We start from the raw sequence: 13,698 nt of genomic DNA on the forward strand, positions 1-13,698 counted from the left end.
ATAAGCAGCTACACCATTAAGGTTGACCGAACCATCAACGTCAAGTCTAGCCCACCCAGGATTTGGTGAATTCCATCTAGCTTCATGTCTGGTGTTGATTCTGTTCAAAAGTACGAGTTTGGATCAAAACTTTAGGATATTGATAATTGTTGAGAGCAGGAGAAGGCAATGTTGTTATCCAAGACAATATCTTCATAATAGGCTTTCTTGCATTTGGCTTTCCATATGTTCTAACAAGCATGGGCAAAAAGTTTTTGCCAAGGCAGTCTTCTTGTAGATATGCTTCTTGCTTCGTTTTTAGCATTCCAAATGATCTAATCTTGCATAGAAAAAGAAAAAAAGTATTACGCTTTGTAGGGTTGACTAATTTTTTCCCAAACCTTATTCTCATCCTTACAGTCTTGTAAATATATGAATAGAAGAGTCAGAAGAGTTACAATCAAGAAGGCAAGTACATTGCTAAGGAGTATTTCTATTAGAGAGTGTGACATTGATATAGAGACAATCCTAAACAGCTTTTCAGAGGAAGTGTTTAATTTTTTTTTCATAAGTAGGTCATTTCTAAATCCTGGACCAGATATATGAGTTTTCTTGAATTTGACAAGTCTCCATTGCTTTATAAGCAGATTTGACATAGAAGTTACCATCAAAAGAGGGCTTCCATAGAAGAATGTCATCTTCACCATGTTTATTAGGAGGTTGCGCTAGAGCAATATGCTTAATTGCATCAAGGTGGAGGTAGTATTGTAAAATATCAAAATTCCAACAACTAACGGACTTGCAACAATCCAAGACTCTAGCATGAAAAATAGGATCGGTACTATGGAAGGCATGCTTAACAAGAGGGTTAGACAGGAAAGCCTACTTATCATACCAAAATGTTATGTTATCTCCTTTACCAACTTTCCTTTATCATGCTAAAAAGCCGAGACCTTCTTAACATTGATTCTATGAGAGAGTTCAATGTTAACCAGTTTCCACCAGAGCTCATAATCAATAGGAATGCTAGAGCCATGACCAACCAAGCAAAGAATCTTAAAAATTAAAATGAAAAGTGAAAGTGGAGAGGAAAAAAAGGGGGAGAAGGCAAGTCCCAAACCCTCACCCTTCCCTGCTTCTAAAGTCTAATTTGTTTGGGGAAATTGTTAAAAAGAACCATAAAGAAATGTTATTTCGACTTTCTTTCTCTCAAGTAAGTGGAAAACTTTATTCCATAGTCCTTTTTACCTATTCCCTAATTTGGTTTTTTGGGCACCTGGCAATGGAATTGTTTCGAATTAGCCGATTTTTTTATAGATGTATAAAGTGGGTTGCTTTTTCATTAACAAGGTTAGGCTTCATCCCGCTTATATACTGATATATGGCTGGGCACGTTCAAATCATGCACCGCTAGGCCAGGCAAACTTTGCTATTGCCATTGTAAATTATTTTTCTTAGCCAGTCTTTTACAAATGCAGTAAGGTTGAATGAAGTTGAACGATATTCAATACCCAAAAAGGGCAAAATAGTGAACTGTAGCAAAATTAGATGTTTGATGCCAACACACGATCGGGAATGAACTTCAACAACGCATCGGCCACCCCTTAATAGAACAGTTGCCGTTCCCTTTCTACCCACTTACAAGTATGGCCTTCTTAGGTCGTTGCGATTTTCGTCATGTTCTTCATCCTCTTCTATATGGTCTTCATTTCTTCGCAGCGCCATTACCACCTCCAACTTGCAACTCGGAAAATGTGCACATGCGCGTATACTCAAAGAAAAACAATACCCGGATCATTTTTTAATCAATAATCTCATCACCACGTACAGCAAATGTAGGTCACTGCTATTAGCACGTCGGCTTTTTGATGTATTGCCTGAATGAGACCTTGTTACCTAGAATGCCATTCTCGCTACATATGCGGATGCTAGACATGCCGAGCCTGAGAATATTCAAGTGGGTTTTTACCTTGTCCGCCTTCTCAGTAAATCTGTTGTCTTAACTAGCCATCATACTCTGGCCCCTGTCTTTAAGATGTGTCTAGTCTCAGGTTATTCCTGGGCTTTAGAGGTTTTGCATGTGTCTGCAAGTGTTTTGAGGGCCTGCTCCTCTCTTAAAGAGGGGTTCTATCTTGGCGAACAGATACATGTTCATTCAATTAAAACTGGTATTATCAGTGATTCCTTTGTTTCAACATCGCTAATTGATGTCTATTCTAAAAGTGGAATGATGGAGGAAGCTGAGTTACTTCTTGAAGACCAGGATTAGTTTGATTTGGCAACTTGAAATGCCATGATGTGTGGATACATTATGAGCAACAACAACCACAAAGCTTTGAGGCTCTTTAGTCCGCTCCATAATAGAGGAGAGAGGGTGGATGAAATTACTTTGGCAAATGTAGCCAAAGCCTCTGCTTGCTTGGTGGGGCTTGAAGAAGGGAAACAAATTCATGCTGTTGTAATAAAGAGGGGGTTCAATTTATATTTTCATGTCATTAGTGGTATTCTAGGCATGTATCGAAAATGTGGAGATTTGGGATAAGTGCAAAGAACTTTCAATGAGATTCCTACGCCTAATGATGTTGCATGGACTACTATGATTTCAGGATGTGTGGAAAATGGAGATGAGGAACATGCTACTTTCATATACCATCAGATGAGGCTTGCTAGGGTGCAACCTGATGAGTATATGTTTGCCACCCTTATTAAGGCGAGTTCGCTTTTGGCTGCATTCCAACAGGGGAAACAGATTCAGGCAAATGTTATAAAGTTGAATTGTGCTTCCCACCCTTATGTCATGACGGCACTTGTTGACATGTATGCCAAGTGTGGGAACATAGAAGATGCATATGGCTTATTTAAAAGAATGAAAATGAGGAGTATTGCCTTATGGATTGCGATGTTGGTATGATTAGCTCAACATGGAAAAGCTAAAGAGGCCCTCTACCTTTTCAAGGAAATGAAACCTAAGGGTGTGATGCCAGATAGAGTTACTTTTATTGGAGTCCTTTCTGCTTATAGTCATTCTAGTTTAATACCAGAAGTGTATGAAAATTTTTATTCCATGCAGAAAGATTATGTCATTAAGCCTGAGGTTGAACATTATTCTTGTCTTGCTGATGCCCTTAGTCGTGCAGGACATATTCAAGAAGCTGAAAAGGTGATACTATCGTGCCCTCTCAAGATTCTGCTTCTATGCATAGGATACTGCTTAATGCTTGTAGGCTGCAAGGAGATGAAGAGATGGAGAACGTGTGGCTGAAAAGCTTTTCTCATTGGAGCCATCTGATTCAGTAGCTTATGTTCTTTTATCCCATGTATATGCTGCTGCTAACCAATGGGACAAGGTGACAAGAGCTAGAAATATGATGAAAAGGACTAATGTTAAGAAGGACCCAGGATTTAGTTAGGTAGATGTGAAGAACACAAGAAAAGGATGATTTGGTATGTGATAGGTTTGAGTATTTGAAAAAGAAGATTGAAGAAGGGAGATATGTTCTTGATATTGAGTTTTTAGTTGTTGATATAGTAGAGGAAAAAGATCATGCACTATATTAAAGTGACATGCTAGCAATCACTTATGGGCTCATATGTACTTTGCCATCCACCACCATACAGGTAATTAAATAACTTACAGTGTGTGGAGATTGCCTTAATGCAATCAAATATGGTTTTTCAGCAAAAGGTTAAGTTGAGTGATGCAAATCAATTTCATCACTTCAAAAGTGGGTTCTGCTGTTGACTATTGGTGATGATAGTGTTGTTGTGTGTGTGTCAAAAGTATGTGTGTCAAAAGTCGCACATTGCCTAAATGAAGAACTCTCCTAGTGTATAAATACTGAGGAATGAAGTAGGCTAGTAAAATGGGCTTGGAGGAGAAGTGGGCTCGCACGCACAAAACAAGCCAGCTTAAGGCAATCGCAGTTGAAATCAGCCAATTCACCCCCCTGCGCGCAAGTTCAAGAGGCATTGGGTTCCTTTTACCGGATTATGTTTACAAAATAAATAATTACTTTTTAGCTTACCAGAAAATCTCAATTTTTGGATGTTTGGAGTTTAAAATCAAACCATAAACATTTTTTGGCCATTAACCAGATTAATTTCCTAAATGTACTTGTCTACCCAACGTTTTCAGACAAGAGCTTAAATGTATTTTACGTTTGTGTAACCCCCAACGTTTCCAGACAGATGCTTAGATGTGCTTTATGAGAGTGTAACCGAGCCCTTACTCCAGTGGTTGAATGCCCAATGTTCGAGTCCAAGATCTGGCCTATGTATAGGCATGTATTCGGACTAAATAGCTGGCCAGCCTCTTGAGCTTGCGAGGCATTTTTCTCCTCCTCCGACTTCTCTTCGTCCGAGTTTCTTTTGTTAGTACTGTTGTTCTGTGTCCTTGTATTGTGTAGGAAGTGCTTGTTTAATCCTGGAGAACTGCCGGTCCATCGCCACGGTGTGCCGGAATAGTTCTTAGGGACAGTGTCCTTCCGGGCATGACTCAAGCAGCTCACCGTTTGCATCCATACCGCCGACAAGTGTCTATTTTCATACTAACTTTCTGAACTCACCTGTCCAGTTGTCCTGGCTTCCTGTTAGAGCTGTTGCCTAAACTCCCTCTGATGGCTCTTCTTGAAAACTTGCATAGTAATGAGATCTGCTTCTTTTCTTTTTAGATAGGTAAACTTTTCCCTTAATAGATGTTAGAGTAGGAGTTATCAGAGATATCCTTTCATTTGTTGCAAATTCTGTATGCTTGACTGTGGAATTATAGGAATTGCAATATTAATGAGCCATTATGATTGAGGCTTCTACTATGTGTATGTATTTGTATTGATATGATGAATGGAGAACAGCACGTTGAAATTATGTTCTGATTAAGAGGTACCATGCCAAAATTGAGTTTCAATTGTGAGTGGTTTAACTGACTTAAGGGTCCTCGCTGACTTATTGAATTTTTGTTTTGAAGTGAAATGTTGGTCTTTCTGCTTCACTGGTCTTCTTGAGAAATTTCACTATTTCAGCGTGCACTCACTTGTTTGGTCTTCCTTCTTCTTCATGTATGCGTGCTGTAAATTTTAATTCTATTTTTCCAATTGTTCCATTTCCAAGTGAAGATCATAAACCAAAGTTGATCTTCTATTCTAGAGTATGGGCTGCATGTATTTAATGATTAGAAATTGATTGATTATTAAGTGTTGACCTTCAAATTATTGCTGTTTTGTATGGATGATGGCAAAACATAGGAGATTGATTGTTTTAGTTCAGACATGAGAACCATAGACAATACGTTTATCATATTAGTTTGGGTTTGTGTTTCGTCTGTCCCTTTCATAATCTCTCCTTTTTGTTTTTAGAATTAGATTTACTTTCAAAAATAAAAACCAGTTGATGGTCGATAATATAGAAAGCTCAAGTTATTGTTTCATGGTATTGTTGTAAAGATCATTGTTATATTCATGTTATGTCTATTATATCTGTAAAATCCATTTGGTGTTGGCCTGTTTTGATGGTACACCTGTTGCTACTTAGTCTGCTCTGGACAGATTTATGTGTCAATTTTTGTATGTTATCAGAATCAGATAACCCTGCATATAATTGAGAATCTCAGCCAGTATATTTTGGTTAGATTTTACAGGAAAAGAGTGAATTGTAAGAGTGGTGATGTTAAAGGCTTTTCTTTCTGTAATCTATTTGATGGTTGCTAAATGGTAGATCTGAACATTTAGATCTTCTATATCTTATGATCTGTGTGAAGACTGAAGAGAGATTTCAAAACAACCCCTCCAAATGTTCATAGGAATTTAGTCAACCTGATGTTCTTTTACAGCTTGGAAACAAGTAATCTTAATCTTGTTTATTTTTATTATGTTATTAAATAAACAAGATTAAAATAATTAAGAAATAGATTCATTGCTTAGCGGGATGCAAGTAAAAGATGCTTGTTTGTTTATGTTTATAAACGGTCTGTTTATAGGTTTCCTAATTCCTAATTCTCATTCACTTCTTGTTTTAAATTGGCTTAATAACTTGGTCAGAACTTCGGAATCCCCTCCCCCCTTTCCCCATGAAAATTCATGAATCAAAATACAGATATGTGAATGTGATGCACAGATTTGGGCAAAATTGATAGCACAATTCTGTTCCCAATCGTAGTACTCCTTTCCCCAATTACCCTCTGATAAGGATGCGAAGGTAGCTACAGTATTTAGTTATTTACTTATTGTAGTTATCTGGTAACTTGTTATTCAGCGGACAGTGGGCACTGACTCATGATTGAAGGCTTTTCAAAATTTAGCAGGTGCTGGAACAATTTGTCATGCTCATCCATTGTTTCGAATCAGTCCTTGCATTGTTTACCTTGTCCTCTTCCACCTCTTTATGCACGAAGACTTGACTCATGATCAAAGGCTTCTCTGGTATTTGAGAGTCTGGAATTAAGGGTACCAAAGGTTAAGGGTTTATTTATTATGCATTTGGAAGGGGTTTTGGTTGTGAATTAATAAGTTTTTGAAATTACTAAAATAATTTATGATCATTAAATTAAACTAATAATCAATGGCCTACATTCCACAACAAGATGCATGCACATTGTATGATGAGTAATTGTTCTTAAATTCATACCATCCAAAGTCAATTTGAAAATATTGATCTTATATATTCTGGAAAGCTGCAGATTTGCATTTTGGGAATAAATACCATGCACGAGATGAGACCTTGTGCTGGCTGTGGTCTGACTTTGCCCTGCAAAACCATGAAGAAGATTAAGGATTAAAATTCTTCAGCTCAACTTTATTGCAAACTTTGTGCCAAGGTTTTGCAAATTACCTCATTCCAGATAGTTTCAATTTTTTGTTAAATAGATTTTTAGCAGACAAATGTAAGTTGTAGAATTATTGATATGTTTTTTTTTTTCAAGTTACAAAAATCAAAACAATATTGTGGCATTTGCAAAAAGATTTGGCACTATTCAGATGGTGGGAATTGGATAAGATTGTCTGCTTTCTCAATTTTGCGTATCGATTATGCTTTACATATTTTCTCTGCCAAGTTTATTTTCCCAAGTTCACAAAGTGGTGGCAGAGTGAAGAACTCTGTCGAGTTTCTGATTGCTGGAGCTGTAACATACAGATTACTATTGTCCAGATTGCAAAGCAAATTCCAACTGTAATTTTTCAGCATCTCAAACATGCAAGCCAAAAATCAAGTATGCAATAGTTATTTACTGCTTACCTTAACATGCATTTGGGAAATTCATCTTGATTCTATCTTAGTACCGCTGAAGTTGCTTCCATCCTAAATCTTATGATTTGATATTGTTTTGAGATCCACAGAAAATAGCCAAAAGCCTGTTGTACCCGATAACATAACAGTGGTGTGCAATGGCGTGGAAGGGTATTACATTCCAAAGCTTCATCTGTAATAGTCCTACTCTCAAGTATATTTCTGGAGATGTTCCATTTGCTCTTACGATATATTTTAGAAAGTGAAATATGATTAAATCATATAATATATGGTTCTCTAGGATACGTTGTAGTTAGTTGGGTGAGTTCATTATGGTTTAAACCTTAAACAATTTTGCTTTGATATATCATTTCATTACTGATTTCCGGTGATTAATCTGTTTTGAATCATTAATTGCTACTCACGCTAATCTGCCTGAGTTTATTCTTGACGGATATGCTTCTTTTAAATCATTAATTTCTTTGAGTATTAATGGTGATTCTCACATTAAGTTTGTGTCAGTTTTTTTTTTCCCCTTTAAAGCCCTTTCCGTTAAGAATATACTGTGTTTCTTTGTAAGTCTATTTTTCAGTTTTGATGCATTGTTTGCGCTCATGGTTATGTTTATTTTGAGTTTATCTGACTGTTACACCTTCAAGAAAAAAAGCCATCATCTTCCTGTTCATTGTAGACACATTAAGGTAAATCTCCTGCTCTCTTTTTTCTTTGTGGGTTGTTTCAGATATTCAGTAATCAAGTTCTGTAATGGTGCTTTGTTTTAGGTAATTTGAGATTTATATGGTGACTTTGAAGAAGTAGGATGGACTATTAAATATTGACCAGTTGAAAATTATAAAACTCAATTTTATGAAAGAGAGATTGCAGTAAATAGATTGCGTTTTAACAACAGACATAGTGCAGAAGATTTCTATAATGAAGTCAGCATAATCAGCAGCGTGGAACACAAAACCTAGTCAAATTGTTAGGATGCAGTTGTTCAGGACCCGAAAGTCTTCTTGTGTGTGAGTATCTTCCCAGCAAGAGTCTTGATCGTTTCATTTTTGGTAATTACTCAACGCTTAATATAGCTGCATTTAGTGGGCAGTATTCAGACAATTGATTGCCTGTCAAAACTGTTTATGGTCTATTGCTACTCACTGACTTTCACAATGAGTTTAATATAATATTTCTGAATTATTTCAACGCATGATAGATAAAAACAGAGTTAAGGAACTAAACTGGGACAGCAGATATGCAATTATCATTGTGACTGCAGAAGCATTAGTCTGCATTGTATGCATCAGATCAATTTTCAGGCACATCTATTGGACAGTACTACCTTATTGATACATTGTGAAGAAATGGAAAATGGTGAGCCAGCCAGAAATCAAGATGAGCATGGCATTGGCTATATGGAATTGTTGTACTTTAATGCATTTTTTTTTTCCAATGTGTACTTTACTGTAGTTAGATGACAAGGGAATTGTATATTACTTGACATGTTGGATTTACATATTGCTTTAAACGATTGCTCTAAATTCCACGATTGAATCAAAATCTAAGATCAAGTCATTCAACTATCAACTAATTTCAAAAAAATTGTCCGATCCATACAACCTAAAAGCAAAACATCATGGACTTCAGACAAATTTTCTTAATTAATTTGATTTGCAGTGTTCGCAGTGCATCGAACATTGGAAGGGGAAAACTAATAAATGGATTCCTTTTCCCTTCTTTAATCTAATCTCCACCTTTCAATGTTTTAACCGATAAAGAAAGGATATGCTCCTCCTGTTCAGTATTATAATATACTTTTTGTAAAATATCATGTTAAAAAATATAAAATATTTTGAAAATTTAATTATAATTAATAAAAAAATTCAAAAATGATCTTAATTAAAGAATATTGATAAGGTTCCCATTGGAATACTGATAAAAAATATATAATTTTGATTATCATTAACTATTAACTAATTTAACTAATTCATTAAAGAGTGTAAATTATTGATTATTAAATAGTTAAAAGTGTCTTGTAATTTCAAAGGTCTTTTATATATATAACTTATTTTATAGAATCAAACTCAATAAATAACTTAACATTTATTATATTTTATAGTATAACCATTTTAACATTTAGCTGAGTTTAAATACTACCCTCTTTGTAAATAAAACTACCTTCTTTTAAATACTTTTTTTTTTTATAAAAACATTCTTTCAAATACTTGAAGACACAAGAGAGCTTCATTTCATTTGACCCTCTTTAAAAAAAATGACCAAATTGAGCATCTCCATATTTATAAAATTAAATGATATTGATAAGTTTTCATTGATATTATCGTAGATCAAAATCATGAAAAAACATAATCATTTGTCTAAAACAGACCAAACATAGTCTATAAAAAATTCTAGACATCTTAACTTATCATAAAAAATCAAATACCTAAACTAATAAATCTTATTTTCTATCACAAGAAATGACTAGATTAAGCATCCTCATATTTATAAAATTAAATGATGTTGATAAGTTTTTATTGATATGGTTTATCAGATATACAATATGTTATCGTGGATCAAAAACATGAAAAAACATAAACATTTGCCCAAAACATATCAAATATGAGTCGTAAAAAATTTTAAACATCTTAACTTATAACAGAAAATTAAATACCCTTTTGTAATGAAAGTCCTAGACTTACATTCATCTTCACACAAAGAAGCTTAGCAATGAGATTCATTTATAGAGGCACAAAATTGAACTACTCATGTTAGAATATCTCTTATAGAAGAGTGCACTTGTTAGGACAACAAGAAAGTAATATGTGATTATCATCTTGATTTCTTCGCCCACTGCAAAAAGGAAGGAATTATTGTAAAAAGGGGAGAGATATAATCAACGTATGTGCAAGGATTTGATTCAGTTAATTAAAGGTTAATATCATTAAATTAGTTATAGGAGATATATTGTTGATTGCAAAGTATTTTAATAATATACTTGTTTTGTAGATAAAAAAGAAAAATCACCTCTAATTAATTTTATAAATAGATCATATTTTAAAATATTTAAAAATATCATCTATAATTTATGAAGACTGTATTTTTCATGGCCGGCAATTTACTCTAATTCGAAACTGATGGTATTATCAATCTAATTAAAATAATTGTAAATTGATATATAAAAACCAAAAAAAAAAATTCAAAAAGTGGCGGAAACGCCGAAACGGTGTGACAGTGAGGGAGAGAGAGTTTTGTTGATTCAAGAAGGACATCACAGGGCTATCTTAAACATCACATACTTTGGGATTCGACAAGCACAAACACTCCTGGCTCTCTCCTTTGCGCGCAAATGGTAAGATCACTGTACATATAAAGCCACTTCATTCGTTTGATCTTTAATACTGAACATTGAGTTTCACTGTTTCATCCAATAGTTGCAAGTACCGTGAAAATCAACCACTTGTGTTAGAGGGAAGAGGAAGATAGAGGAGAAAAGACTAATTCATTTCATAAGAATCGGCTAGAGCGACAAGACAGGATATATATTCTACCCTAGTCACGTGCCATAAGAAATGAGGGTCCTAGACTGTCAATAGCATCCTAAGATTCAGCAGGAATTAGAAAACACAGCAACATAATGCATAAAGACGATAAAGCCCTCTATGGAAGCAGTAACATATAACAACTTGCTGCACTTATTTGCTTATTGCTTCGCCATTTGTAGTTATATCTGCCATCTCGATTTCGTACAATCGGTTACAAAACATTGGAGATTGATTCTTTTAGTTCAGATATGTGAACCCTGGACAAAGAATTTATTATAGTCTTTGAGTTTGTATTTCGGACATCTCTTTCATATTCCCCCTAACTAATCCGGGTGCTGCTCGTCGGGTACCGATGTGAGGCATTTGTCAGGGACCAGTTATATATTAGAGTGCTTGGAGTGTGAGCGTCATTTTCATCATTATTGCAGTTTTGAAGTGAAAATGAATGAGATTTACGTTGGAAAATCAGAACCAGTTGATGGGTCGATAATATAGATAGCTATGGTTGTTGTTTTATAGTATTGTAGTTGCTTATGCCTATCATAATATCTAAAAATCCGTTCGGTGTTGGCCTGTTCTCAAGGTACACTTGTCGCTGCTCAGCCTGGCCTGGATTTGATACCTAGATTTATGAGAAGTATTTGTGATTTTTGTTTCTTATCAGATACTCCTGCTTATAATTGGGGACCTCAGCCAGTATATTTTGATTGGATCTTACAGGAAAAAGTAAATTGTAACAGTGTGATCTGTGATGTTGTGGCTTTTCTATAATCTATTTGATGGTATTGCTAAGTGGTAGGTCTGAACATCTAGATTTTCTGTCTTATGATCTATGTGAAGACTGAAGAGGGATTTCTTTTTTTCCCCCCTCATATCCGTAAGAATTTAATCAAACTGATGTACTTGTTGAGCATCTTGTGAACAAGTCAATTTAATCTTGTTTAGTTTTATTATATTATTAAATAAACAAGGTTTAAAAAATAAAGAATAGATTAATAGACTAGCAAAATGCAAGTAAAAGATACTCGTTCATTTATGTTTATAAACAACTTGTTTACAGGTTTTCTAATTCTCATTCACATATTGCTTTAAAGTGGCTCAAAACTCGGTGAGCTGGTGTAATTTGTAAATTTTGTGTTTATATATTATGCTTATAAGCTTATTTTATGAAAAAATTATATATAGGTCCCATATAAGAAAGGCCATTAGCCATTGAACATAATGACCTCAATTCAATTGTTAATGAACTTTATAATAATTAAATTTCATTGTGCAGGACTTTAACATAATTCTCCCTCATTTTATCTAGTTCAGAGCCTCCCCCTTTCTTTTTCCCTGAGAATTCATCAATTAAAATACAGTATGTGGTTCAGAAAAGAAAATATTGATATGTGATGTGCAGATTTGGGCAAAATTTATAGCACGATTCTGTTCCCACTCATAATAATCCCTTCCCAATTACCCTCTCATAAGGGTGCGAAGTAGCTACAGTAGTTAGTTATTGTAGCTATCTAACTTGTTATTCAGCTAAGAGTGACTACTGACTATTTATTCTATGTAACAAGTAACAACAACCCACCCATAAAAGGGTCTTTGCCCTAAGATAACACAGCTAGAAAATTGTAAGAAGGGCATGGATTTGCAGGTTGTCTCCTGGCAGCAGGGTGTGCTTCAGAACCTTTGTTCAAAATTTAGCAGGTGCTCGAACAGTTTCTCATGCGCATCCATTGTTGTTTGGATCAATCCTTGCAATGTTTACCTTGTCCTATTCCCCCTCATTATGCACGAAAGCTTGACTCATGATCAAAGGCTTCTCTGGTGTTTGAGAAAGTCTGGGATTAAGAGTCTCTTTATCTACCTAAGTTGAGGGTTTATCATGTATTAGGAAGCAGGTTTTTGAAATTAGTAGAAGAAAAAGAATATGATTTTTCAGAGTAAGTAAAAGAATCCTCACATAAGGAAGTAATAGTTGCTTCTTGCAATGGCTATACTTTTTGGTCCCAACGTTCTCACGGGTGCTTCAATATCATTTGCCCCTTCTCCCAAGATGGGATAGACCAGCAAATGCTAGACGAGATATATTTCATTTTCTTACCTTTGCATGAGAAACATATTATATTCGTCAGCATGCATTTAAATGAACTAGAAGAAATTACTTCTCTATCATTGTTTTGGGGAGTGAGGAACCTGGCAACGTGTGTGTTGTTGTTTTATGGCATTCTGCTGCAGTATCTCACTGTTATGTTTTTTGGCAGGATGGACATGATACTGAAGACACAAGACAGTGCCCTGCTGACGTGACAACTTTTGTAAATACCTAAAAAAATTCTGCCAATTTTTATTTTCTTTAGAATAGATAAAGAAATGAAGACTTGGAAAGCATGACTTAGTTGACGAGCAGCCAAAAAACTCAAAGCGTTATGCTTTTTAAATCTGTGTCCACGGAAAGAAGAAAGAAACTGCGGTATTTGGGAGACAATAATAATTCTCATTTATTTGAATATTGAGTATAAGTTGACTATATATACACAAGGAAAATCAATACTAATAATGTGTAATAAAGCCTCATAATGACTATACAATATTTACGATAAATACTAAATATTTCCACACTCTCCCTCAAGTTAAACCATAGATCCTGTAGGCAAATATGTTAAATATATAATTCCTTCTTCTACCCTTTCTCTGACGAAGTGGTAGCCTATCTCCACATGTTTTGACCTGTCATGTCATAGTGAATTTAAAGTCATGCTTATGGCAGCTTTGTTATCACAATAGAGCTTCAATGATGAACTTGCTTCAACCTGTATTTCATTCAAGACTCGTACTAACCACAATTCCTCTATTATTCCTTGAGCTAAAACTCTCAACTCAGATTTAACATTGCTTCTTAAAACAACTCTTTGCTTCTGGCTTCTCCATGTGACTAGATTGCCCCAAATAAATGAACAATAGTCAGAGG

General features: G+C 35.0%; 1 pseudogene; it reads left to right on the top strand.

Annotated features, from left to right (window-relative positions):
* The first annotated feature begins 1,451 nt into the window (after positions 1-1,451).
* On the top strand, positions 1,452-8,690 carry LOC129308814 (pentatricopeptide repeat-containing protein At4g33170-like; annotated as a pseudogene).
* The last annotated feature ends 5,008 nt before the right edge of the window (positions 8,691-13,698 follow it).

This window comes from Prosopis cineraria, unplaced genomic scaffold, assembly GCF_029017545.1.
Source record: "Prosopis cineraria cultivar Desert tree isolate PC_DT_omini unplaced genomic scaffold, ASM2901754v1 PC4, whole genome shotgun sequence".
NCBI classification, from domain to species: Eukaryota; Viridiplantae; Streptophyta; class Magnoliopsida; order Fabales; family Fabaceae; genus Prosopis; species Prosopis cineraria.